Source organism: Carassius auratus, chromosome 38 (genome assembly GCF_003368295.1).
Source record: "Carassius auratus strain Wakin chromosome 38, ASM336829v1, whole genome shotgun sequence".
Classification (NCBI taxonomy): Eukaryota; Metazoa; Chordata; class Actinopteri; order Cypriniformes; family Cyprinidae; genus Carassius; species Carassius auratus.
The window spans coordinates 7,485,363-7,509,815 of NC_039280.1; the positions used below are offsets into that span (position 1 = coordinate 7,485,363).

A 24,453-nucleotide genomic window follows, 5' to 3' on the forward strand; every position below is an offset into this window, starting at 1 on the left:
AATTAATTTTCAATACAATATAATATTGTTTAGTAATAAAATGTAACAAAGTATAACATTAAAAAAATTCTTATTAAAGTACCCTACTCTTTTTTTTTTTGTATTAACAGATTCTGATGGTTGGGGAGTCTCTGGGCCTGTGGAGATTGAAAGCTCTACTCATATTGTTTTATTAGTAAACCAGCAACATAAAGTCCAAGATATCAGAAATCTGAATTTTATTGAATCACTAATTTTGCATTAATGAAATATAAATATATTATTATTATCATCATCATTATAATCATCATCATCTGTACATTCTTAATGAATGTCATGCAATATTTGTCCTTGTGTAAATACAGGTAAATTAAAGTAGCGAATACTTAAGTTACTTACCGTCCAAAAAGGTAACAGATATTCTATTCAAACTCAATGCAAACTCAACTTTAATGTGGAATAGAAGTTAACGAGTCATAACGAATCTTCGCCACAAGGTGGCACTATATAACAATTTGCCTTGACTTCGATGACTGAACGCCACTGCATGGTGGAAACTTACAGACAAGTGATGTTCTATTTGACTAATGAAATAACAATTTAATTGTTGCAAACCACTTTAAATAATATAACATAAATAGTGACATGACTACAACATAAAAGTATAAGATATGTCTCCTGGTAGTTTTTATTTTATTTATTATTTATTAACCTATAAGGCTAGGTTATTCAAATACACACACACACACACACACACAAACGTATAGGAATACATCGGTGTGTATCAGTTACGTTTTTAGATATTAAACATCTAGGCATATAAGATACTAAAACATATATTTTGTAATAGGCTACAAACTTCACCTATTTGCATTTCCAGCCGTTTCGTTTCCAAAAGCAAGAAATTCGTTCTGTGGGATTTTTGTCAAATCATTTCGAAATGTCAAAAAACTCCCTTCGCCAGCAGCAGGGTGAAAACAATAAGTTGTGGTCTCATAAAAACTCTTACTTTTATCCCTTGGGTGTTTGGAGCCAGGCCTCAAGCAGACAGCCAACGGCACAGATGATAGACAACACCATTCTGAAGAGTTTATGGGTAAGATAAAACTAAGAGAAAAAGAAGAATTTGGAGATGTTTGGCTGTGTGTGCTAACCACTTTCGTCTGCTCAGCATCACTCGCTTCCACCTCGTAAATCAGAGACAAATATGTGGAGTTTTTTTTCTTCTTCTCCCTCTTATTGCCCACGGCTCGTCGATATTCAGAGAGACCCGTATGTAAAGCCTTGACCTCGTCGACGGTCTGCAGGGAGGGCTCACAGTACAGTTAGCAGGCTCAGGAAACTTTTACTTAATAAGTCATTGATGGTCCACTTGGATGAAATGTTGCACCTCCTTTAGGAGCCTGTTTGAAACAGTGGGAGTGCCGTGCTCGGATGGTTTCACTAAAAGACTCAACAGCAATTCTATTGTTGTGTGAGAGGAAAGGGGAAAATCACAGCACAAACAATACACAAAACTGATATCAAAAGAAGAAAGAAAATTCAAATGTATGCAATTATTCGTGCATATAATGCAGCCTAGTTGTTTAGTCCAATGCAGTTTACGATTACTTTCGGAAATTGCATTACTTTCACAGAATCCTGTGTAATTTCTTCTTCAAATAAATATTTTATTTCATTTAATGTACATGAACTTTAAACCAGGTGAGTAGACATTGTCCTGTTATTGTATTAATATCTGAAGTTGTTATTTGTTGACCTGTATTTTTTCAATTTGTTTTGACAAATTACCCGACCAAAATATAGTGTCCTATAAAAAACATAACTGAAGTGTTTTTAATTTTAATATAACGCAGTACAACGTAAAACATATTTTTTAGTTTTAGTTTTAAATCTCTCTTCCCATCTTATCAGTATAAATTTATTGTCATCATTTTAATAATTAAGAATGCGCGTAAGTATTAGGCTGTCATAACCAGAAACTTTTGTACATAAATAATTTTTTTATACAGAATTATTTTTATTTTTATTTATTATTATTTTTTAGATGAAGCTGAAAGGTCTTTATTTTACTAAATGCATTCTAAAATAAACGCCAAATTTATTCGGGAAAATAATTAAACTACTTGAATGTATTATTCAGAATGTTTAGAACTTTATCCATGTTGTTTTTTTAGCTAAAGGATCTTTTTCAATAAAAGTTTTAACCTCGCACTTTTTATCGCCACGGGAGAAAAGATGCACTATCTGGAATACTTTTTCAAGCCTGTATTGTTTTGCTTCACAATAAACTACAAGACTGTGTACTGAATGTTAACCCTATTTGATATATTTACTCCCAATAATATTTGAAACGGTGAGTTCCAGTTTAGAAAGCTAAAAATGAACTTCAAAAGAATTCTCGTATAAAACTTGATAAGTCTTGCCATAAATCTAGGTTAAATATCTGGTTTACTGCCAAGAATCATATTGTAAAAACAACACATGGTCTTATTTTCTATCTGTTTTGTTTCATTCTCCTTTATTCTGCAGAAAGTAAGTGGACTGTTGCAGGACGCCCGGGGTGTTAGGCCAAAGTATCAGTCCCGTCACATGGTTCCCGTTATTAGACATCAGTGTCGTGAGTCAGGTGACAGCATTATTTTATAACTATGTATGTCTCGAGTTTATTAAGATTATGACAGTCAGTCATTGCTGGTGTGTCACGCCAAAGGATTCCCCCTACTCATAAAACCCAATTTTTATAGGCTAAACCATGTGTTCAGCACTTTACATTCACATTTAACAGCCAAACTATGCAGTGCATAAAGCAATGAAAGGACAAAGAATAGCGTCAGATCTGTGTTGCTCCGGAATTATATACGTTTTCAGTATTTATCAATTAATTTATATAGCCTACAATTATTTTATCGAAAAGATGGAATACTACTTCGCGCCGGGGTCTTTGTAAACGAATATTTTAAAAAGATAAAGCAAGAAACGTTCTCAGACACAAGGACCCGTAAGGTGAACACGAGGTGAGTTACGAGATTATTATTATTATTTCTTCTAGAGTAGTTTCGTGATCTCTGTATGCTAAATTGTATGCCTCCAACGAGACCACCGGTCCCGATGTGGATAATTACAATAAACACATTTTCATGATTATGTCAGTGTGTTATTGATATTTTGTCAGGTGTTTGTTTTTCTTACTCGGGTTAAAATTATATATTTGATATATATAGTATATTATACTTTATATTATAGTTATGCATTGCATTTTATTCTTCAACATTGTGTATTTCTTTATTTGCCCCACGGGTTTTATAAGCTTTTTACCTGTGTAAATTGCATTAAAAAATTCCATAGTTCTTTTAAAGAAAACCTCATATGTGCACGCAGAATCAGTTGTTAATGCATATCAACATATGAACAGGCTATATGAACTTGTAAATAGGTCTCCGAAGACAAAAAAAAAAAAAAAAAAAAAAACAGGTTGTTTTTTTTTATAACCCTCAGTTACAATTCTGCACAATGTTCATCTGTAAAAAAACAGAAAGCTCAAATGTAAATTCTGTTATGTTAAACGTTTACTATTTGTAGTCATTTATGCACAAAAAAGTCAGTTGCTCGAGAATAACGAAACAGGACTGAGTTTTAAAGGTGAACAGTTGATTAGTCCACGAGAAATCACATGGACCGTCACTCTGCTTTTTTGACAACTAAAGCAAAACTACGTACTGTTTTAATAAGTCAGCATTGATATAACTAAAGAGAATGAAATACAGAAATAGCAGAAAACAGGCCTTTTTAAAACAAACCTTCCAATTATAACCAGAAATTACTTTACAGCTTAACTCCACTACATGGGAAACATTTTTAAATGCTTTTTATATTTTTAATATGCTGATGTTAAAAACAAACAAACACCAGATATTGTGAATAACCTATACATGTAACATTAAAATAACTTTTTCAACTCCAAAGAACCATATGCTGTACAGCCATAAATGATTTTAGATAAAGATTTTTGCTGATCCAAAGAACATCTAAAGAACCATAACTTTTTTTGTTTGCGTCTTTTTGTTATGTTTTATTTTCGTCTTATTATTATTATTATTATTATTATTATTTCATTTTTACTTTGTGTGCAGATAGATTATGCTTCAGAACCCCCCAGCCGAAGAAGCTTCTGTTAAATAAGAGTCATCTTACCTTTAAGAGCTGTTGCGTTACTACAGAGGGCGGTGCAGGGGCAGCAGTGTGATGGAGGCTGGCCCTGGGGCGTGAGTTTACTCCAGCTAACTCCAAAACAGCTGAAGATAGGGGGGGCTGAAAGAGACACCAGTGATCCTCGCTCAAGGAGGGGCATAAAAACACTTCAGGTGCTTTTTAATCGGGTTTTATAAGGAGATCTCTGCTGGATCTCCCTCACTGCGCTCCGCCCGGTGCTTGAGGACAGAAGATGCCCAGGCAGTTCCTCTGCCCAGTGTTCGGCTCGTCACTGTGGTTGGCACTGATACTCCAGTCTCTCATTTCCTCCGCCGTTACCTACAGGAGACCAGTGTCCGGAGGGAAGAGACAGAGCTTTCTGGAGAGAACCTTGATTTTACTGGACGTGAATACGCGAAGCCCGGTGAAAGTTTTGAATGACAACTTCCTCTCGCTGCAGTTGGATCCATCTATCGTAAAGGATGGCTGGCTGGACTTCTTAAGGTATTACAGTTTTGCAATTACATCCTACGCGCGATGATGCTTTGGTGATGCCGATGTGTTCGTGGGGAATGGAAAAGATCCTGCCGGAGAGAAGCCGTCCTTAGCTGGTAGCTATGTTTTAGTACATGGAAGCTGGTTTAAAGCTGGTAAACCACATTGGACAAGAAACATACCATCTTAAATGTGGTCAAGCTGAACCAGATAGTGACCAGCCAGAAACCACCTTTCATGTCCCAAGCACAGCTACCCGGCTTAAACTGGATTTTCCAACAGGAACGCCACTAGACATTATCAATGAATCTTTCCAATAACATATAGCCGCCCAAACACTGAATACTGCTGTTTTACTACTTTTAATCTATCGACCAGCGTCTTCTTTTGCACGATACCATATGCTACTACAAAACCCATTTACTCGTTTATTTTCACAGATACACTTCATGTTAGGTATACTCTTTGGACATATGATAGTCTTTCTATGAGGCTTATAATGTTATTATGTAAAATACCAGTATAGCCTGTTACTAGTATATCTATTTTCGCACTTTTGGACATTACTTTTACGCGTGAAGTACAATTCCACATGTTTACGCGCAATGCTTAAAAAAAACATCTGTTGAATCCCAGTGAAACGGTGTTGTGGGATGAGCTTCGCCCGTGGGGCTATCTCTCGACACCACATACGAATATGAATTTATATATTAGAGCGCGAACCCTGTATATAGGCGCAGATTTGAATGGTTGTGTTAATTTGCACACCAGGGCTTGACCTGGAAGTGAATATGAGTGTCCCAGCCCCCAGAGGAGAAAAGATACAAAACCATACGGAGAAGCGAAATGTAAGTGTCTTTCATAGCCCCGGACAGGTTTAAGTATCGATCTAGTGTTTACTACCGATATATTACCAAATAATAATTATTATAGTCTGGATGAGGTGTTGGAAAAAATAGAATTTAAAGAACTGGCCCACATAAATCTGAACCCCAGTCTGCTGTCGTGGCATTATTGTTAGTTTTCTGTTGTGTACAGTAGGCTTCAGGTTATTGCAGATTTATGTGGTAAAGCAGTCAAAGGGGTTTGTTTGGCTTTTACGTTTTACGTACTTCATTTCTTTTAATATATGGAAAGAAACCAGCACTGAATAAAAGCGGGATTTGACATGAGTAATTGAACATTTAGCTATATCCACGACATTCAGATTCATGTTATTTTTACCATCTTATATGGTTCCACAGATTTGAGGTAGCCTAATAGCGTTATAATGTTTAGCAAAGGATATGCACATGCTTGCATTCAAAAGATGGATCTCATAATGTTAATGCTAACAATAATAACAATAATAACATAATGCTGACATATTTATATGCAAATATATCGCAGTTATTATCGCTATCATTCTGCCGTTAGCTGCACTAATATTTTCTTCTTTTAAATTGTTAGATTCTAGCTGTTGTAATTTCCCCAAAATAACATGCTTAGACATGCTTCATGCGTGGTCTGATTAAATGTGATTATTCACATTATTGGACATGACACCAGATGAGCGAATTGTGAGATTGTGTACCGCTGCTTGTTACTTTTCTCTTTCTGATTTTTTGTTTGTTTGTTTGTTTGTTTTTCTCTCTCGCTTTCTCTCTCTCTCTCTTTCTCTCTCTCTGTTTACTAAAAAATCCGTTTCGGCCCACCGTACAAACCCAGGCTTCACCGATTAAAGTTTGTGGTAATTTAGCTCATTTTGCTTTACACAAAACAATTCACAAATTATTGTTATTTTATTTTACTTCACTCCTATTTATTTTTATTCATCTTTTGTTTTATCTGTTGATTTCTAAGTTCTTTACGCTCAAAGGCAAGGGAATATTTGCGCAATTTATAGGCCCGCTTTTATGTGCACCTTTTACAGCTTCTCTTTTTACGACTGGTACCGTATTATGTCTCATTATTTAGCAAAGCACTAAAAAAGAAGCTGGTATGTATTTATCTAGAAAGAAACGAGCGTGCAGCACCACAGATTGCAGCTCCGTGTGAAATAATCTGCAGTTGATTTCAGCACTGCGGCCTAAAACACAATCATACATTACACTGAATCTGATCAACGTCAGTCTGAGGTTCCGAGAGAAAGTTACGCACCAGTCAAATGGCGAAAACCAGGTTGCTGCTGACAAATAAAAAATAAATAAATAAATAAACAAAATAGAAGTTTTTAATTACTGATCAGCTTTGAGATATTATTGCCTTGTTCTGCTCTGAAAATGATCCCGTTTTCTTGTGTCGGCTTTACAGACTTTACTTCGTCACACAAAATAAGACTCAGTGTCGGGTACAATGTTGGCTATACATGCTTTATCATATATTATATATGCAAGCTGTTTGTTTTGTGTTGTATAATGTGTGTATACACAACCTAATATAATCTGAAAGTATATAGATCTTATATAAACAAGCCTTAAAGAAAAAAGCCAGCTTTTTATTCAGTATATAGCCTACTGTCCATATTCACTGGTATAGTATGAAATCATAATGAATAGCTCTCTTTGATTTTATGCACTGTATAATGTCTGATCAGGTTTTTCTAAATAGCTTCTCATTGTCACATTTAAACTGACATGTTTTATTAAGTAAAAGAAATATGACTGCATTTTTAATATGACTCAATCAAAATAACTACTTTAGATTGGACAAATTAAATTAGGTGCAGACAGCTCCTGCTGCTAATTTTTGCTTTGCACAGTGCTGTATTGTTGTAGCCCTTCGGGTTTGACTGAGCCTTTGGATCTGTGATCTGTCTTTCTGTATTTACAGCTCCAAGCGGTTAGTCACTCTGGCACGGGGACTCTCTCCAGCTTATTTGAGGTTTGGGGGCAAACGGACCGACTTTCTCCAGTTTCATAACCTGAAGAATCTTGCAAAGTTTAGAGGGCCCGGACCAGATTATTACCTCAAAAACTATGAAGATGGTGAGGTCTGTTTTGGTCATTTTCAATTAGGCAGGTATTTTGCATATTGATTTTAGATGTTTTTGTACTCCATGACTTGAGTTCAGAAAACTTTATTGAAATACGGCTTGGAATCAAGATATTAAAGCGGTGTCATTACATACTATGTGGACAAATATGCATGCATAAATCTAGAATATATTTGAATAAATATTGATGCACTTCATTTATGTAGTACATGCCCGTTGAAAAGAAATGGCTTTTTAATTACCCAGACTTTTTATCAATAAACATGGAAGAGAAAGCAATACATTTCGAGTATCTAGTAAACACGTCCACAATGCAAACCACATGCACATTGCACTTTAGAGGTTAGCTTGTCCTCTCGTTTGTACTCCAAAAGCATTCTCGCGGTTTCCATGCAGACATAGTGCGCAGTGACTTCGCTCTGGACAAGCAAAAGGGTTGCAAGCTGGCCAGCCACCCAGACATGATGCTGGAACTGCAGCGGGAGAAAGCGGCTCAGATGCAACAGGTCTTGTTGAAAGAACAGGTCTCCAACATCTACAGCGATGTCACGTTAACAGGTAGGAGATTACAGCAACATGCAGATACTGAGATAATACAGTGTATATCATGGTTAGGCTTTGTTTAATTGCTACAGAATTTCACAAAATAGGCTATAACACACATACACTCTCAGACTGTCGTGGTACCCTAAGTTACAATAGCTAAAAGATAAAAAAATGTGTACCTTGTTTATCCCTAATGGTTCATATCAAAATATATATCAGTACCTTTTGAAAGTGTATCCCCAGTGGCAGTTTTGTACCTTTTTTCTGAGAGTTCAGGATTTTAACAAATGTAACCTAGGTCCATAAGAGTTGATGTTTTAAAATTTAGATTTATACATATGGAAAATCTAGAATATAAGGGTACTTTTTTTTTTAAATTGCCTTTAATGTTGTCCAGATGAAGTTCTTAGCAATGCATATTACTAATGAAATATTAAGTGTATATATATATATATATATATATATATATATATATATATATATATATATATATATATATATATATATATATATATATATATATATATATGGTAGGACATTTAAAAATATATATTTACGTAATATCCTAATGATTTTTGGCACAAAAGAAAAATCAATAATTTTGACCTATACAATGTATTATTGACTATTGCTACAAATACCCACATTCTACTTATGACTGTTTTTTTGCTCCTGGGTCACAAATGTATTGAACGGTGCATATTTTTACTGACGATGTTGAGGGAACGATTTTTAAAGTCAGTAGGAAGCTTTAGTCCTGTAGTTGCTCTGTTCAGGTTTGTTCTGTCTTGGATGCTTTCTGTGTTTATGGTTTGGTTTTATGTTGTTTAAGCTTGTCTGAACTATTTTGAGTTGTTTTGTCTCATTGCTGTCCAGGATCATAGGTACTCCCAAAAAATGCCGTGATTTAATTGTTGCTGCTCATTCCAGAAACACATAGGTTTAAAATGATGAGATACAGGAAGGTCCGGCGAACAGTCAGCCAAGCATATGGTTTTATTGATCACTTTCAACAGCTGTGCTCTGCCTGTTTGTAAATCCAGTGTCCATTTTCAGGTTTCATACTAGTCACACACACAGACATTGTCTAAAATGTTCAGATCATTTTATGGGGGAATAAATGTTTGAAAGGCAGAAATCTCAGAGGATTTGTCAGAGACCTTTGTAGTACCGAAAATGTCAGATCAAGGATTGAATGAAGCTGAATGATGACATATACAAAAGGCCAGCTGACAATGATTTCAGAACTGACACTTTGTAAAAGCACTTGCTATAGGAAGAACAGGAAGGTTTTTGCATACACGTGGAATCGGGTCAGTAGTGTCTTTCCTGTGTATATTTACATCACTAAAATGTGTTATGGTTGGATAATATGGCTGTGATATTTTGTTTTGATCATGCAGTGATTTCTGTTGCAGACACTGTTGGTGATTGAATTCTGATTCAACTCTCTATGAAGGGAATTATTTGTGTGAGGGGGTTCTTTAACAGACCTGCTTTTTTTTTTGCACAAATGCCATTGTTTTATTATTATAATCATTGCAGTAATCTCAATGTAAACTCAAATCACTATCCGGTACAGTCAACCAGAGAGAGATTATTTGTTTAAAGCAGATTTAGTGTGGAAAGATTATCCTAAGTTTTATGTCAGGCGCTGTGCGAGTTCCAGTGCGGGTCACGCCGCACATTTTCTTATTAATATTGATATATAAGCTCAGATGAGGATTTCTGAACTGCACTTGGCATCAAACAGGCTGAATGTTGTTCGTTCATATCGAAACCGGTACCGTCTTCATGCCAGATTCAGCAAAAAGCACTCTTCTAGCTTTCACCCTTATTTTCCAAACATCTTCTTAAGCACATCTGCGTTTGACAAGGCGGCTGTAAGAGGAATTAGAACTAAACACACTTAGCAAAGGAATCTCTCTCTCCGTGGATCCCAGCATGTGTGCTGTAGCAAAAAGCCCGTCGTGTGCATGACTGATTGGTGAGAATGAAGACACCTGGGTGCACGGCACAAACGGGTCTGTTAGCAATCAGGATGCCCCCTACGCAGTCACTGGCAGGTGGCAGGGGAATTGCAGTGAGATAGCCCTGCCCCATCCATTTCCACTCGGCACAGGTCGACTTTTCTGACCCTTTCTCATTAAAGCCATCAGTAATAGGCGTGAAAGCCCCCTGCCAGTTAAAACAAACCGTGGTGAGACAAGTCCAAGGTCATACTAGTTTTCACCTCTACACTCGCTACAGTTTAGTCCAGTTTAGTTAAAGCAAACCATCTGAGACAAGTCGAGGTCAGGGCGCTCAAAGCTCTCAAATTGCTACAGTTCCACGTTGCTTTTACGTTCCATGATGCTGCCTGTTGTTTAAGCTGCTTATTCACTGCATGCGTTCTCAGAATTCAGTCATTGTTATTTTGTTATATAAAAAAAATGCATTTCCTGGAAAAAAAGCAGTTTTCAATGTGCACATTTTTAAAATAAAGTTAATTTAAAGTTTTATATGTGTATATATATATATATATATATATATATATATATATATATATATATATATATATATATATATATATATATATATATATATATATACTGTAAAAGCCTTAGAAAAAAAAATCTAAGGCCTTTAAATTATCAATGCTTTGCTGAAAAAAAAACTCTTGTACACAAACTACTGCGTGCCTTGTTTCATCTGATTGAGTTTATACTTTTTTTAAAGCAAGTAAAAATGCATTTTGTATATTTGTAAAAATCCACCTTTGGATTGTGGTACACATCTGTTTGATGTGAAAATATTTTTTATAATTAGTAATATTTAAAGTTGAATACTTGATGGACTGAATCAACTTAGGTTTATTTTAGTATCCATACATATTTTATTTTAGAACAATTAATGTTAAAATGTGAGTATCAAATATGATCATCAGGCTTTTGAGGAATGTTTATTTGTTACATCTCTCAGTCATCATTGTATTGCATTGCTTTTTATGCCTCCCCACCTACAATGAAAATGAAAGAACTTTTATCATAAAGCTAAGGATTTAAAAGCCATCTTACAAGGAAATATTGTTGAGTGAAATAGTGATAACAGATATTTATCAGAATCAGATAAATTTTTTAGGCTTATAAATATCAGCAGCTGCACCAAATTAAATGTTCAGTTTGGGCCTTTGAATAAAACTAATGTGTATTTTTTCCTCGGTGAGCTCCATATTCTTTTATATCATAGCCATAAGAGCCTGATACGTTGCTTAACAAAAATACATAATTCAGTAAAACAAAATACAATAACACATAAATATATATTTTAAATATTTTGTCAAATGGTTAAACTGAGAGAAAAAAAATAAAATCAGATTTTTTTTTATATGTGTGTATTTTTTGCTTTTCATTGCTTTTTTTTATTTCATTGCTTTTGCATGATACCGAGTGGCATTTATTCCACCTTTTTTAAACTTTCATTCAAAATACTTAAATTATAGCTGTTTTGCAGATATCATGACACTAAGCAAATTATTAAATTTCCATTGACTTTGCATGAGAATCAGTATGCAGCATTTGACACATTTGGCAATATGGTTAAATAGATACAGGATAAATAAGACCAGTTGCATTTCATAATTCAAATTGTAAAAATAAAATCTTCAAAATGGCATTTTATTCATTAAGCAGCAATCAATAAATGTATTCATTTTACAAATATTAGGTAGTTACATTAATAATTTACATTTACATTCTCATAATTTACATTATGAGAGGTTTTTATGTTACCAAAAACATTTAGCAAACAATCAAACTGAATAGCACAACTAAGGCTGAAATGATCCTATGATACATACAATATAGTATATACGTATAGGCTAAATTGTTTGGAGAAATTGAATACTTAGGGTTGGGTGTTTAAAACAAACCCAAACCAGAATGTTTGTAAAATATCAATCCTGTACATTATTGAATTTACTAGTGATGGCCAGTGAAACGTTCACCTTTAAATATTGTGTATTTGGACAATGTAACTATGCATTTCATCAGTGTGCTAGCTTCCAGTGCTGATGGATTTGTGAATATCATAGCATTCATAACCCCACTACAGATGCACGGTACTGTATATATCATTCAGTACAAGCAGACATATTAAGTATGATAAATATCCACAGTACACCTCTCTAAATGACTTATGCTCGCTTTGTTTGTATCCCGTTCCTGGAAACGTCTCTCTTCCACATGCATTGAGTGAAGTGTCAACTGATATGTAGCTCAACGCTGTGAAGGTAACTTCCATCGTGTGCTCAAGACCTCGGCTTTAGAGGGCTTTATAGTTGTCATTGTGTGATTCTTAGCGTTTCTGAGGTCACAGTGTACTTTAGATCTGTGAACCGGTTTGCCAGACTCTCAGGAGAGCAGCATTCATCATAAATAACTGTCCTTTTAAATCAGCTTTCGCTCTCCGCTCAAAACATTTCTCCTACATCCACTTAAAGAAGTGAGGGAGGCTGTCTGCGCGATGCTAGCATGCTATATTCGAAGCTATTTCCTGCCTGTTTGCTCTAAGACAAATGACAGGAAGTTGTCCAGTGAGGGCAGTTTGGGTATTAGCTAGCGGTTAGCCTTTAGCCTCTCATTTTCGTTGACAGCAGTAACTGCCCCAGCCCTCAAATAGTCATAAGAAGTATGGAAATGTCATGAAAATGGGCTAGAGGTGGGGAAAGCTCCTGTAATCGTTCTGCATACAATAAGTCTTTAGAATTGAACGAAAATGAGGAGTGGCTTTGACCAGATGCAGTCTGAAGTGAGATGGTGCCATTTCACAATACTGCGTCATTTGTTTTCCCTCCACAAGTGTGGGTAACATGCCCATGTTGCTCAGAACAGTTTTTTTGGCTCGTGGAGCCCAAGTTTTTGTCCAGTTAGAAACGATTGCTCCAGAGTTGGGCGGTTATTTCATTGAAACGATTGCAGGAGTATTTTGATGAATACCGCATGGCAGAATTTCTTCTGCCCGTCATCGAATAGTCTTCCTGTCCTCTTCTCTCTTCTTGTGCTCAAAGTGACACAAAGAGTTTGGAGACTTTTTCCTCCTCCCCCAGCAGCAGTGAAAACACACATGTGTGCACTCAACACAAACACAGTGAGTGCACGTAGAATAGTGTGCTAATGATAGATCTGAGGCTCTGACAGATGTTTCTGCCTGTGAAGGAAAACATGATTTTTTTTCTATATCTGAGACATTAAGCAGATACTCACACACATGCTCAATATTCTCCAGAAGAGCTAAGAGCTGAATGTATCTGTAGGCCATACAAAGAGCAATCGTGAAGCATGCTTGACTCATAATTTGTTTTCTTTTAGCGTGTTGCAAAGCTATTGAACCCTGTTCTGCAATAAATATACATTTTAAACACATTTTACTTCATTTAAATACTTTTTGTAGCTGCAAAGTCGAGTCATTCAACCAACAGTGATCCTCTACAGTGAATGGGTGCCATCAGCATGAGAGAACCCGTTTGGGACTGTTGACATCTGTTGTCTGGGACTGTTGTAAACAGTTTTTGATTCCTGCATATTTCTCTCCTGATTCAGACTAGGCAGCTTTTTCATTAGAGAAAGCATTATTACAGATAAAGGACTATTAGCCAGAAGCTACAATTTTAAGTTAAAAACGTAAAGCTGTGGATTATTGTGAAGTTTTTATCAGCTGTTTGGACTCTCATTCTGATGGCACCCATTTATTACAGAGGATCCATTGGTGAGCAAGTGATTTAATGCTAAATTTCTCAAAATCTGTTCTCACAAAGAAACAAACTCATCTAGGATGGCAATTTTTAAATCATTTTTGGGTGAATTATTCTTTTGATAAAAAAAAATACTAAATTCTGTTTGTTTAAATTAACTTGTATTTCTTGCAGTTGTTAGCAATAAGTACACATACATGTGATAATGTACAGCCATTGCCTTTTAAATACACCAATATATTGTTTGCCCTCTTGGATTTGTTTCACCAGGAATATTACAATGCTTGGAGCACTTGCTGACTACTATTTGGAGCATTCTTTAAGCATTAAAGTTGCTATAAAATATCATGTTGTGACTAATATGCAAATCAAACAAAACGAGGCAGAGCTTGTGTTATTTTCCACCTCTCCATATGAAGAGAGAAAGATATGTTGGCAAATATGACGTGAACGTTTACAATCTCAGTAAGTGGCATGAGTGAACAGAACTGTAAATAAATGAGACACTAATATGTATAACAGACTCTCAGAATGTTTCCACATTGGCCATTACTCAAGGTCTTCTAAATGACCATAAAACAACAACTGAACAGGAAAAATAAAATGTGCCACAACAGAAGGATATGAAGACAGAGTGGGCATCTCGTAAATGGAACAAGAAACTGTCAGACTGCATGACTCAGACTGCACTATATATTGCTGCTCAGTTTGCCAAATGAAGTGATAAACTAGCCTTTAAATGAATTTGCGAGTAGAAACAGATAATAGCAGCATATTTACAATTTTTAAAATAATGAAAATAAACTGTGACCAAATGTTAAGAGAAAACAGATGTTTACAATGCTTGGAAGGAGCCGAAATTCCCTGCTGGGTACACAAACTCAATCTAATAATGATGTTAGCGTCAAAATTATCTGATGTGTTTAAAATGGAGTTTTCAGATCTTAAATGCCTTGAAAATGAATTACACTTTTAGCGAATATTGTAGGGTTCAGTGTGGGTTATTTAATTGCAACCAAACAGTGTATTTGAAATGAAAGAAATAAAAGTGATGCTAATAATTCTGTTAATGTATGTCAATTAAGATCATCTTTATAATACTGTGTTGATGTATTGCTGAAACGATTATGATCATTTATTTGACCGTAATGCACATTTATGATACTTTACAGCTGCCTCGTTACATTATGGAAGCATTGCATAACCCCGGCAGAACCAACATGGCTGGAGAATATCAGTTTATTGAAAGTTTTTTTATTTTTATTTTTTCGGAAATATAAGGTGGGCCAGGAGATTTTGCTTCAGTTTTCTCGTGGAGATAATATTTCCACGGTTGTGGCCAAATTCTGAGCCAGGACTTTGTGGGAACTGGACGGGCCACATTATACACTTTCGCATCTAGCAGTTCCCTTTAGTATCAAAATCTAGAAAATTAAAGATGACATGAAACGTTAATCTAAATCTCTTTAGCGGTTTACCAAGTCACACATATTGGAGTTATTTGCCTGGATTTACCATGCAACACAAAATACCTAATAATAATCCAAGATAATCCCAGCGAAGGAGTTTCCTTTCTGCTGATTGGAGCTTTTAGTCTGTGAAGTTTCCTTTTCATTTGATTCATTCATTTGATAGTGGGTTTTAAATGAGTCATCAGTCATGCACTCACTGTGCATGAGAACTGCACTGCAGCAGCTGCAGGTAGTTTAATACCACCCCTTTATAAACAAATATTAAACCTCTGTGATTCCCGAAGACATCTGTGTTCTTACCACATACGTTTCAAGTGCTGGCATGACTAAAACCTTTATTAAAAATCAATAAAGAATGTAATTGCATGAAATGCTTTAATGAAATCACCGTAGCAATCGCAAAATCTCAATGGGCTTCATTCATGAAACACGAGCAGAGCAAATTTCTGTGCAAATCGTTTGCAAAACCATTGCAACGCGAATTGCTGCATTTAATTCAATTGGATTTCTGAATGTTTTACATAGAGATTCGTTCTGCTTGTGTTTCATGACTGAGGCCCAAAGGATTTCCCACTGCACACTAAAATGCACTTACTTTTGTTCTTGCACCGAGATTTATTATTATTATTATTTTTTTACCATTTCAAGTTCCAAATATTGTTTAAACTTCGCCAATTATTCACATCCAAGATTTAGGATTTGGAACTTGAGTTAAATATAATCTAATTTTAAATAAATCTCTGTGTACTAACAAAAATAAGTGTGTTTTAGTGTGTACTTTAACTTTCTATTTAAAAACCAATCTTCTGTTCGCCTTCAATTCCACGTTCAAAACATACGTCCTTCATTACTTACAGACTTGTAGCATTTCCCTAATTAAGCTGTCAGTGGATATTCACGAGCTTTGCCCCAGAGCTCCATTATATTCACTGTTTTTTAAGGAATTAGCACTGTTGGACATTTTGTTAATAGCCGACATCACAAAGACTGAAGGAAGTGATTGTTGTGGCAGCTTGGCGTTATGTGAGCTGAAGTCTGGTTATATATTGCCTTGGTGACTTCACCTGGCAGCTTCGGTACTCTCAGCCTGGTTGGACGTTGATTTAACAAGTTTTAATGTTCCAAGGAACATCTGGTTTCACCACAAGTTCACCCTACATGTTGAACTTTCTCCAGGAGAACTGCATATGCATTGAAGTCAGGGTTGTGTGCCATTCTGAATTAAGTGAATTTTAAATTCAAGTCCAATTCCGAAGACAGCAAACAGGATGAAGGATTTGTCATATGAATCTAGGAAAGGTTTTCAGTGTGAAATATGCTTTAAACATGTTATTATGTTGGCACAGTGACATGCAAATACATTTTATGCTTTTTATATAGGCCTAGCATCTACTATGCTTACTTATAAAGAAATCTGAAAACAATGTGGTGAATATATGTGGCAGCATTTTTGGTTTCGACACTCTGTATTGAACTTAGTTTAGAAATATATTTCTAATCAGACAAAATGTATTTTACATAACAACCAAAATGTATAGAATACATAGTCTAAATTATTGAGACTTTTTGGCACAATTAGTCAAAATTTTGGATTTATTACCAGTGTAATTTTTTTGTTGCACAACCTACTGTAAATGCTTTTCATAAATGGAGTATTGAATCTCCTTTGTGTGACGTTGTTGAATTTCTTCCTCTGTGGCATCAAGTTCAAACTCATGAATATAAAGTGTGCTAGAACTTACAGAAGTTATAAAAAGCATAGACTGTTTAGCTCACTAAAATACCTTTTTCACATGATGTCAGTTAGTTTATTCATTTGTTGCATACCTTTAATTTTGATATAGCGTTTCAGAATAGGTTAGGATGGGATGTGGATTGTATTCTGCTTGAAGATCTGATCCAGTAAAGATCACAGTACAGGAAAGTAAGTATATGTCAGTCTGCTATTTTCATATTCTGGCTGATCACAGGCTCCTGGCTCTGTCTTTCTCGCCGTCATGCGTGGTTCTGTGATGTTTCAGACACAGGAGAGATTTGTGGCTCATGAACGTCTCATCTGATTTGTGTTCTCACTCCAACGTGTATCAGGTTACTCTTTTCTCCTGGAGTATTTTTTAATAGTACAGCTGCTGAACTCTTCCTTGGACTGTTCACTCTGAACAGAGACCCCAAGCTCAGTGGGTCTGCTGCAGAAATTTATTAAAACTGCCCAAAGATATGTGAATTATGTGAGGAGCTGGCTAGATCCGGATGTTACCACCCGTGAAGAGGGTATTATTCATTTTTATTTTCTTTGTCAGTAGTTGTTCTGCTCCTGCAATACCGGTCGGGGATCATTAATCATTCGGATGCTTCTCGCTGAGGTCATTTTTGATTATAACTCTTGTGTGTAATTTTTTTGTCCCAGGATCAATACCGAGGCCAGAACCACAACCATGATCGGCAAGCCAGGACATCACACATAAGCAAACCGTTGCTAAAATACAAGACCGATATCCATAATATAGCGTTCTCCAGTGAAACAGTCTGAATCAGGAGAGAAATATGCGTTGATCAAACACCTTTTACAAGTACAAAACATTTCTAAACAAATATGTCGGAGGATTTTGATGTCCTTTCCAATTCTGCTTGCCATTAAGTAACAAAACCCGGAGTAGGTTTGATGTCAGCTCCTACAAAACCAGTGATTAATTCTGTCGCTAAGTAAGTAAAGCTTACCTTTTAAAAGTAGTGTTAACAAAGCGCTTTACAGAAGAAGTGCAATACGACTTTTGTTGGATGTGTCGGCCAATCAGATTGGAACGGTCTTTTTTCATCTAGCTTTTGCCATATTTTTGTTTGCCATATGGATTAGTGAGTGGACCATAGGTGTGGCATCTGAGACTGAGATCACGCTTTAACACTAGTGGGCCAAGGCCAAATGAGGTCATTGCACAATTCCTAGATATTACTATTGATAAGAACGATAGGAAGGTGTCTGTCCAAAAAACATTTGCAAAGTTTTGCTCTTTGATTTAGAGAGTGTGATGCCAAGCTTATGTTTGCAAATCTAGGATCTACTGTGCAGAACAGCCAAAAATGCTTTCATTTCTGTTTTTTTTTTTTTTTTTCTGTAGGAAAAGTCTCGTTGTTAGATGACAAATAATGTTGTATACATTTTATGCAACTTAGAAAAGTGGATTCTATTTTTAGTTGAAAGAGAAGGAAGGAACAAGAAATGAAATTCATTTGCAGTCTCCAATTTCTCCCATTCCTGCCCAGCTATTTGTTTATTTGTAAATCCAGAGAATTTGCCAGAAGCCTGAATATTGACATGTGGAATGTAGAACTATTGCTGCTCAGACTAACCATACAAACACAATTGTGCATTTGTGTGTGTGTGGGGGGGAGGGGGGGGCGGTGTTTGTTAGGGGAGAGGGTGTTTCCAAAAGCACTAAAGGTTTGGAATAAAGGCTTTTTCTGAACAGCATGTACAATATCTTTATATCATATTATTACTATGACTAAAGCATAAATTCATATCACTGGGGAAAAACAAACACTTTATGGCTATTTTCCCCAGTTACATAAAGTTAAATATGTTTGGCAAAGGAATAGTAAAAAAAAAAAAATCTACAAAAGCATTCATTTAGAAGATAGTTGCCACAAATGTACTCAACTTCATGTCATTTCAAAGCTTTATGACATAATTTCTTCCATGGAACACAAAAACAGCTATTAAGCAACATACAATAAAAAAGTGAATGGTGGCAACAACCGTCACTGTAAGGAAAAAATAAATAAATAAAACAGCTCGGAAATTATTTTGAAAATATATTTTTGTGTTCCACATAATAAAGAAAGTCTTACAGGGTTGGAAGTTGGAACAACACAAAGGTGAGGAACAGAATTTTCATTTTTGTAGGAAGAATCATTCAAATACCCTTTCTGCGGTCTGAAACTAGAACCTTTGGGTAAGCGGCCCAGATCTTTCACCACATTCACAGATTTGTGATTTGTTGATCTGTTCCCTATCAGGGTGCACTATTAGAAAGCTGAAATCTATCAAGCTTTGAAGTGGATTCAGCTAAACTGGATGAAACTAAAATATGTGGCTAAATGTCAGCACTGCAACAACGGTTCGAAGACCTCAACGCACATCAGATTCTGCAAGCTTCGATGAAACCACGTGTGAATAAAGCTGTATTCTGCAAGAATTTTTATAAGTCCATAAACATGTAATGAAATTTGCTCTGGTCTAGTGAACATGGGTAGGAAAAGTAAAATTGAGTTTTCTGTGGCAGTCTGGAGTGCTTTAAAACAGCCTCCAGTCAGGAGGGGCTAACCAAAACCCCTCTGCTTTATTTTGTTCACCTTAAACCTGAGTGACAAGACCTGACGGCTCTAAGCAAAGGCAGATGGAGAGGGCCCATTGACTGAGCACAGCACAAGGCCAACAGAGCACCTCTACTGTGCTGGAGCCCCATTGTGCTACTTTTATTAGCACAATTAGCAGCCGCTTCGAGTGCTGAACATTTTAATAATGGCGTTGTCAATGTCACCAACATGATCCCATTGCTCTTTGGAGGTGTTTATGCAAGTGTGATTCTAGATTCTTAAAAAATAATGCTGGGATAGTGTTACATTCAAAATTAATATATGAACAGCTTTTATAAATGGAAAAACTTTGTACCGTAGAGCTTCAGAGATGGACATATGTTGATGAATTGAATGCACAGGATTTCATATATAAATAGATTGATTTATGCATTTGGCAGATGCTTTTATCTAAGTGGTGGACATTGCATTCAAGATACACATTTAAATTTTAGCAGTTCTCACTTTCCCTCTTTCATCTTAATGGTACTGTACTAATCACATCACGAATTCATACAAAATAACCACAATATTTGTAAAGATTTAGGAAGACATAAATGTATTTGCATTTTAGGAGCTGATGAAACTTAAAAATTGAACGTTTAAAGGGATGGTTCACTTTCAAATAAAATTTTGATATGTTTTAGCTTACCTCAAGGACATCCAAGATGTAGGTTTCTTTGTTTCCGCAGTAGTTTCCATTTTGATATTTTTAGGTCAAACCTTTCTTGTCTGTGACTCATATAATGTAAGTCTATTGTCACCACCTCAAAGAGCATGCACAGAGGAGTCCAAATTGAATAGTTCCCCATCGTAAGTACACATTGATGACCTAAGACACGAAATGAGTGGTTTGTGTAAGAAAACGAACAGTATTTATTAGGGGTGCTCCGATCACGATCGGCCGATCGTTAATGCGCATCTCGTCAGTAAAGCCGGTTCTCTAATCAGCGGTTAATTCCATCAGGTGCGTGATTTCACATAGAACAGCTGTTACTACAAAGAGCCGTTGTTAATAGAGAATATGCGCAAATCCACTTCATTTTCAGCGTTTTTTGGCGCATCTTCTCAGTTAACAACGGCTCTGTGTAGTAACAGCTGCTCTATGTGAAATCACGCACCTGATGGAATTAACTGCTGATAAGAGAACCGGCTTTACTGACGAGATGCGCATTAACGATCGGCCGATCGTGATCGGAGCACCCCTAATATTTATATTGTTTTTACCTCTTGTACACAAGCATTTCCAACTGATCTGAGGGCATGCGAGCTTCCTGGTGTGTGACGTGTTGCGCGCTCTGGCTTAGTCTGCGCAAGTGCGGAAAGCGCCGGAAGTGATCTCTCGCATGTGTACGTCACTCATTGTTTATTGTTTACCACACGATACGCCACCAATCTGAATCTTTTTAATGCACCCTATAACCGTTGCGATTATAGTAAAAATACAACACATTACTTACTCTATTGAAAGCGTGCCATTGGGTCCCTCTGGAATTGGACGTCGCCACCAGTTTATACGTGGCAAACAAAACACAACGTGTAAAACGCTGTGACTCACCAGTGGAGAAAACTCAGGATCTTCAGTCAGGCAGGTGTGTGATGCGATACTGTCAATGTCCTCCTCGTCATCTTGTAGTTGTTCCATTTGTGACAACATATGCTCTCCACTTCTGTCTGCATCTCACAACACTTGCTACTAAAACACCACCAATTTTGAAGAGATCTCTGTCTCTCTGAGGCCTGAAGACATGCTGCTGCAGCGGATGCTTCCTCCATCGCTCTGAATACTTGATCTGTGTTTTCTGGTTCAAATAGATATGGTTGTGAAAAAAATTCAACGTTGATATATTGAAATCGTCTTCCATTGCAATTTCCTGTACGTCTAAATATGTTTAGATCTTCACAGTGAAAGGTAACACTTTCAAAATCTCTGTGTAAACCATAGACATTAAGTGTAAACAATGAGTGACGTGCACGCACAAGAGATAACTTCCGGGGCTTTCCGCGCTTGCACAGATTAAGCCAGAGCATGTGCAAACGTCACACGAGTCACGACATCAGGAAGCACGCGCGCCCTCATATCAGTTGGACGTGGTTGTGTATAAGAGGTAAAAACGATATAAATACTGTTCGTTTTCTTACACAAACCACTCGTTGAGTGTCTTAGGTCATCAATGTGTACTTGTTTAATTTGGACTTCTCTGTGCATGACCTATTTTTGATTAATTCATTAAAAATGTGGTGAATTCCGTGCAATTCCATGTTAAACTGTAAATTCTGTTTTTATGACTGGATTCCGCGATTCCCTCCACGTTTTCTGCATCGCGGAAATCATAGGGCCCTAGTTGTGGTATGCCAGCTCTTTCTTGCAATAGACACACGCCACGACGTTCTCTTTACGTTTGCCCGCGCCCTGAAATCAGAACACTGCTGACTCCTTGCAGTATGCGATTTCGGACACAGCGCTTGTTTCCTTCCGCTTTCTGGGTGACGTAAATGCGTTTTCACATTTAAAAAATCATTGTGAAAGAACCTGATGTAAGATTTAAAATAAATTAAAAGAAGCTTAGAGGCAGAGGAATTTGCCTCTATCATTTTTTGTAATCGAGTTACTCAAGTTACTCGAGGAATCGTTTCAGCCCTAGTGGTGACCATAGACCTCCATTATATGAGTCACAGACAAGAACGGTTTGACCTAAAAATATCAAAATGGGAAATACTGCGGAAACAAAGAAACCTACATCTTGGATGTCCTTGAGGTAAGCTAAAACATATCAAAATTTAATTGGAAAGTGAACCATCCCTTTAAGTCCCTGTCCGATTGTGTGCACGCACTGCGAATACACTTACTGAAAACCTTTATGTATAATGCATTATAAATGGTTATTCAGGCTATAATGCAGTGTAATAATGTGAATTGCAATACATTTATATCTTGTCGTAAATAATTATAACGTAATTAAAAATGCATAGTGTAACAATGAATTTATGATGAATTAACTGTGGCTACAGTTTTTTCATGAGATTGTACAATGCATTATAAGGTGTGTTAAAATGCATAAATAATGCATTTAACTACTTTTATAATGCATTAAAAAAGGCTTTAAGTAAAGTGTTGTAGACAAAACAAAGGTTATGTTTTACATGTAGTGACTATTTCTTCGTCAACATTTTACATGCAATTTTATTTACTTTCCTTTTCTTGTAATTAAATGTGAAACTTTTGAGTGAAAATTAAAAAAACGAATTCAGTCTACGTGTACCTCAAATTTAAATGAGATCCTCTTGAAATTGCATTATAAGGTTTATAAATATAAAGAACAAGACAAACAGAGGTCTGTGAGATCAAGTTGTGAAATTGCTTTGCTTCCAGGTTGTTTTGAAGCTTCAGCAGACGCGTTACACTTGTGCAGTGAAGTCAGACGAGCTGATGTCTGTTTCAGGCGGCTGACATGTTTGACTAGGGTAAGCGTGATCTGTCTACGGTACTTGAGAATTTACAATGGGAACCCAAGACTAATGTTTTGATGGCTTGTATCTTTGGAAGGTATTTATTGAGGTAAAATGCTTGGAAAAATGCTCTGTTCTTTTGAGAGAGCATCTGGTGGAAACATGCGTCGCAGTACTGAAGTCTATTCCAGCGTTGTCAGACACAGTTACTAGAGACCTAACTGCTATTTACGTCTGTACCTCTGATGCAGAGTTGAGGTCAGCGACTGAAGATGAGTCATTACGGTAACTCATCATTTCAACGTGTCCTGCGTATATGGAGGAATAATTCCAGAAAACGAGTTCCATATTTGATAACTGGTGCAGGTGGTTTGTCTGTTTTGCTTGGTGGTGGATTTGGTGTTTTGACTCATACGCTGTGTAAACTGTAATCAGTAGGGGTGTAAATATTTGCATGGACAATGGTTAATTATGATTCTTTCGAAAATGATGTGATGCATCATGAAATTCGGTCATGATTAGGGTTATAAAATATCTTGACATTTTTAAGCCTTTTGAGACTGCTGTCGGTAAGATTTTTGTTTTTGAAAGAAGTCTTATGTGCTCATAAAGGCTGGATTTATTGATCAAAAATACAGTTAATATAGTTATATTGCGAAATATGATTACAATTTAAAATAACTGTTTTCTATTTAAATATATTCTAAGTGAGTCAGTGTCCCATGATCCTTCAGAAATCAAGAAACATTTCTTATCATTATCACCGTTATTATCGCAATATGTTTTTGCAAACCATTTTTAAAAAAATGATTTGATTAAATATACTTCAAAAGAAAAGCATTTATTTGAAAATATAATTTTTTTGTAACAATAAATGTCTTTACTGTCAGTTCCAATCAATTTCATTCATCCATGCTAAATACAGATTTTTAATTATTTAAAAAACAAAGCAAAAAACAACAACAACTGTAACACTTTAGAATTTGTTAATTTGTTCACTTGTTAACTATTAACTACGACATTTCTCTCAATAAATTCTTAATTTTCTGCTTATTAATTGTTAGTTAGGTAGTTGTTAGGTGTAGATATTGGGTAAGATTAGGGATGTAGAATAAGGTCAAGCAGAATAAAACATTAATATGTTCTTAATTATTACCAATATATGGCTAATATTCTAGTAATATGCATGCTAATATGCAACTAATATGTGTTACCTATTCTAAAGTGTTACCAAAATGTTAAGTATTACTTAACAGTGT

At 36.0% G+C, this 24,453-nt stretch overlaps 1 pseudogene; it reads left to right on the plus strand.

Annotated features, from left to right (window-relative positions):
• The first annotated feature begins 4,172 nt into the window (after window positions 1-4,172).
• LOC113057476 (inactive heparanase-2-like) overlaps window positions 4,173-24,453 on the plus strand; it is a 58,199-nt pseudogene continuing 37,918 nt past the window's right edge.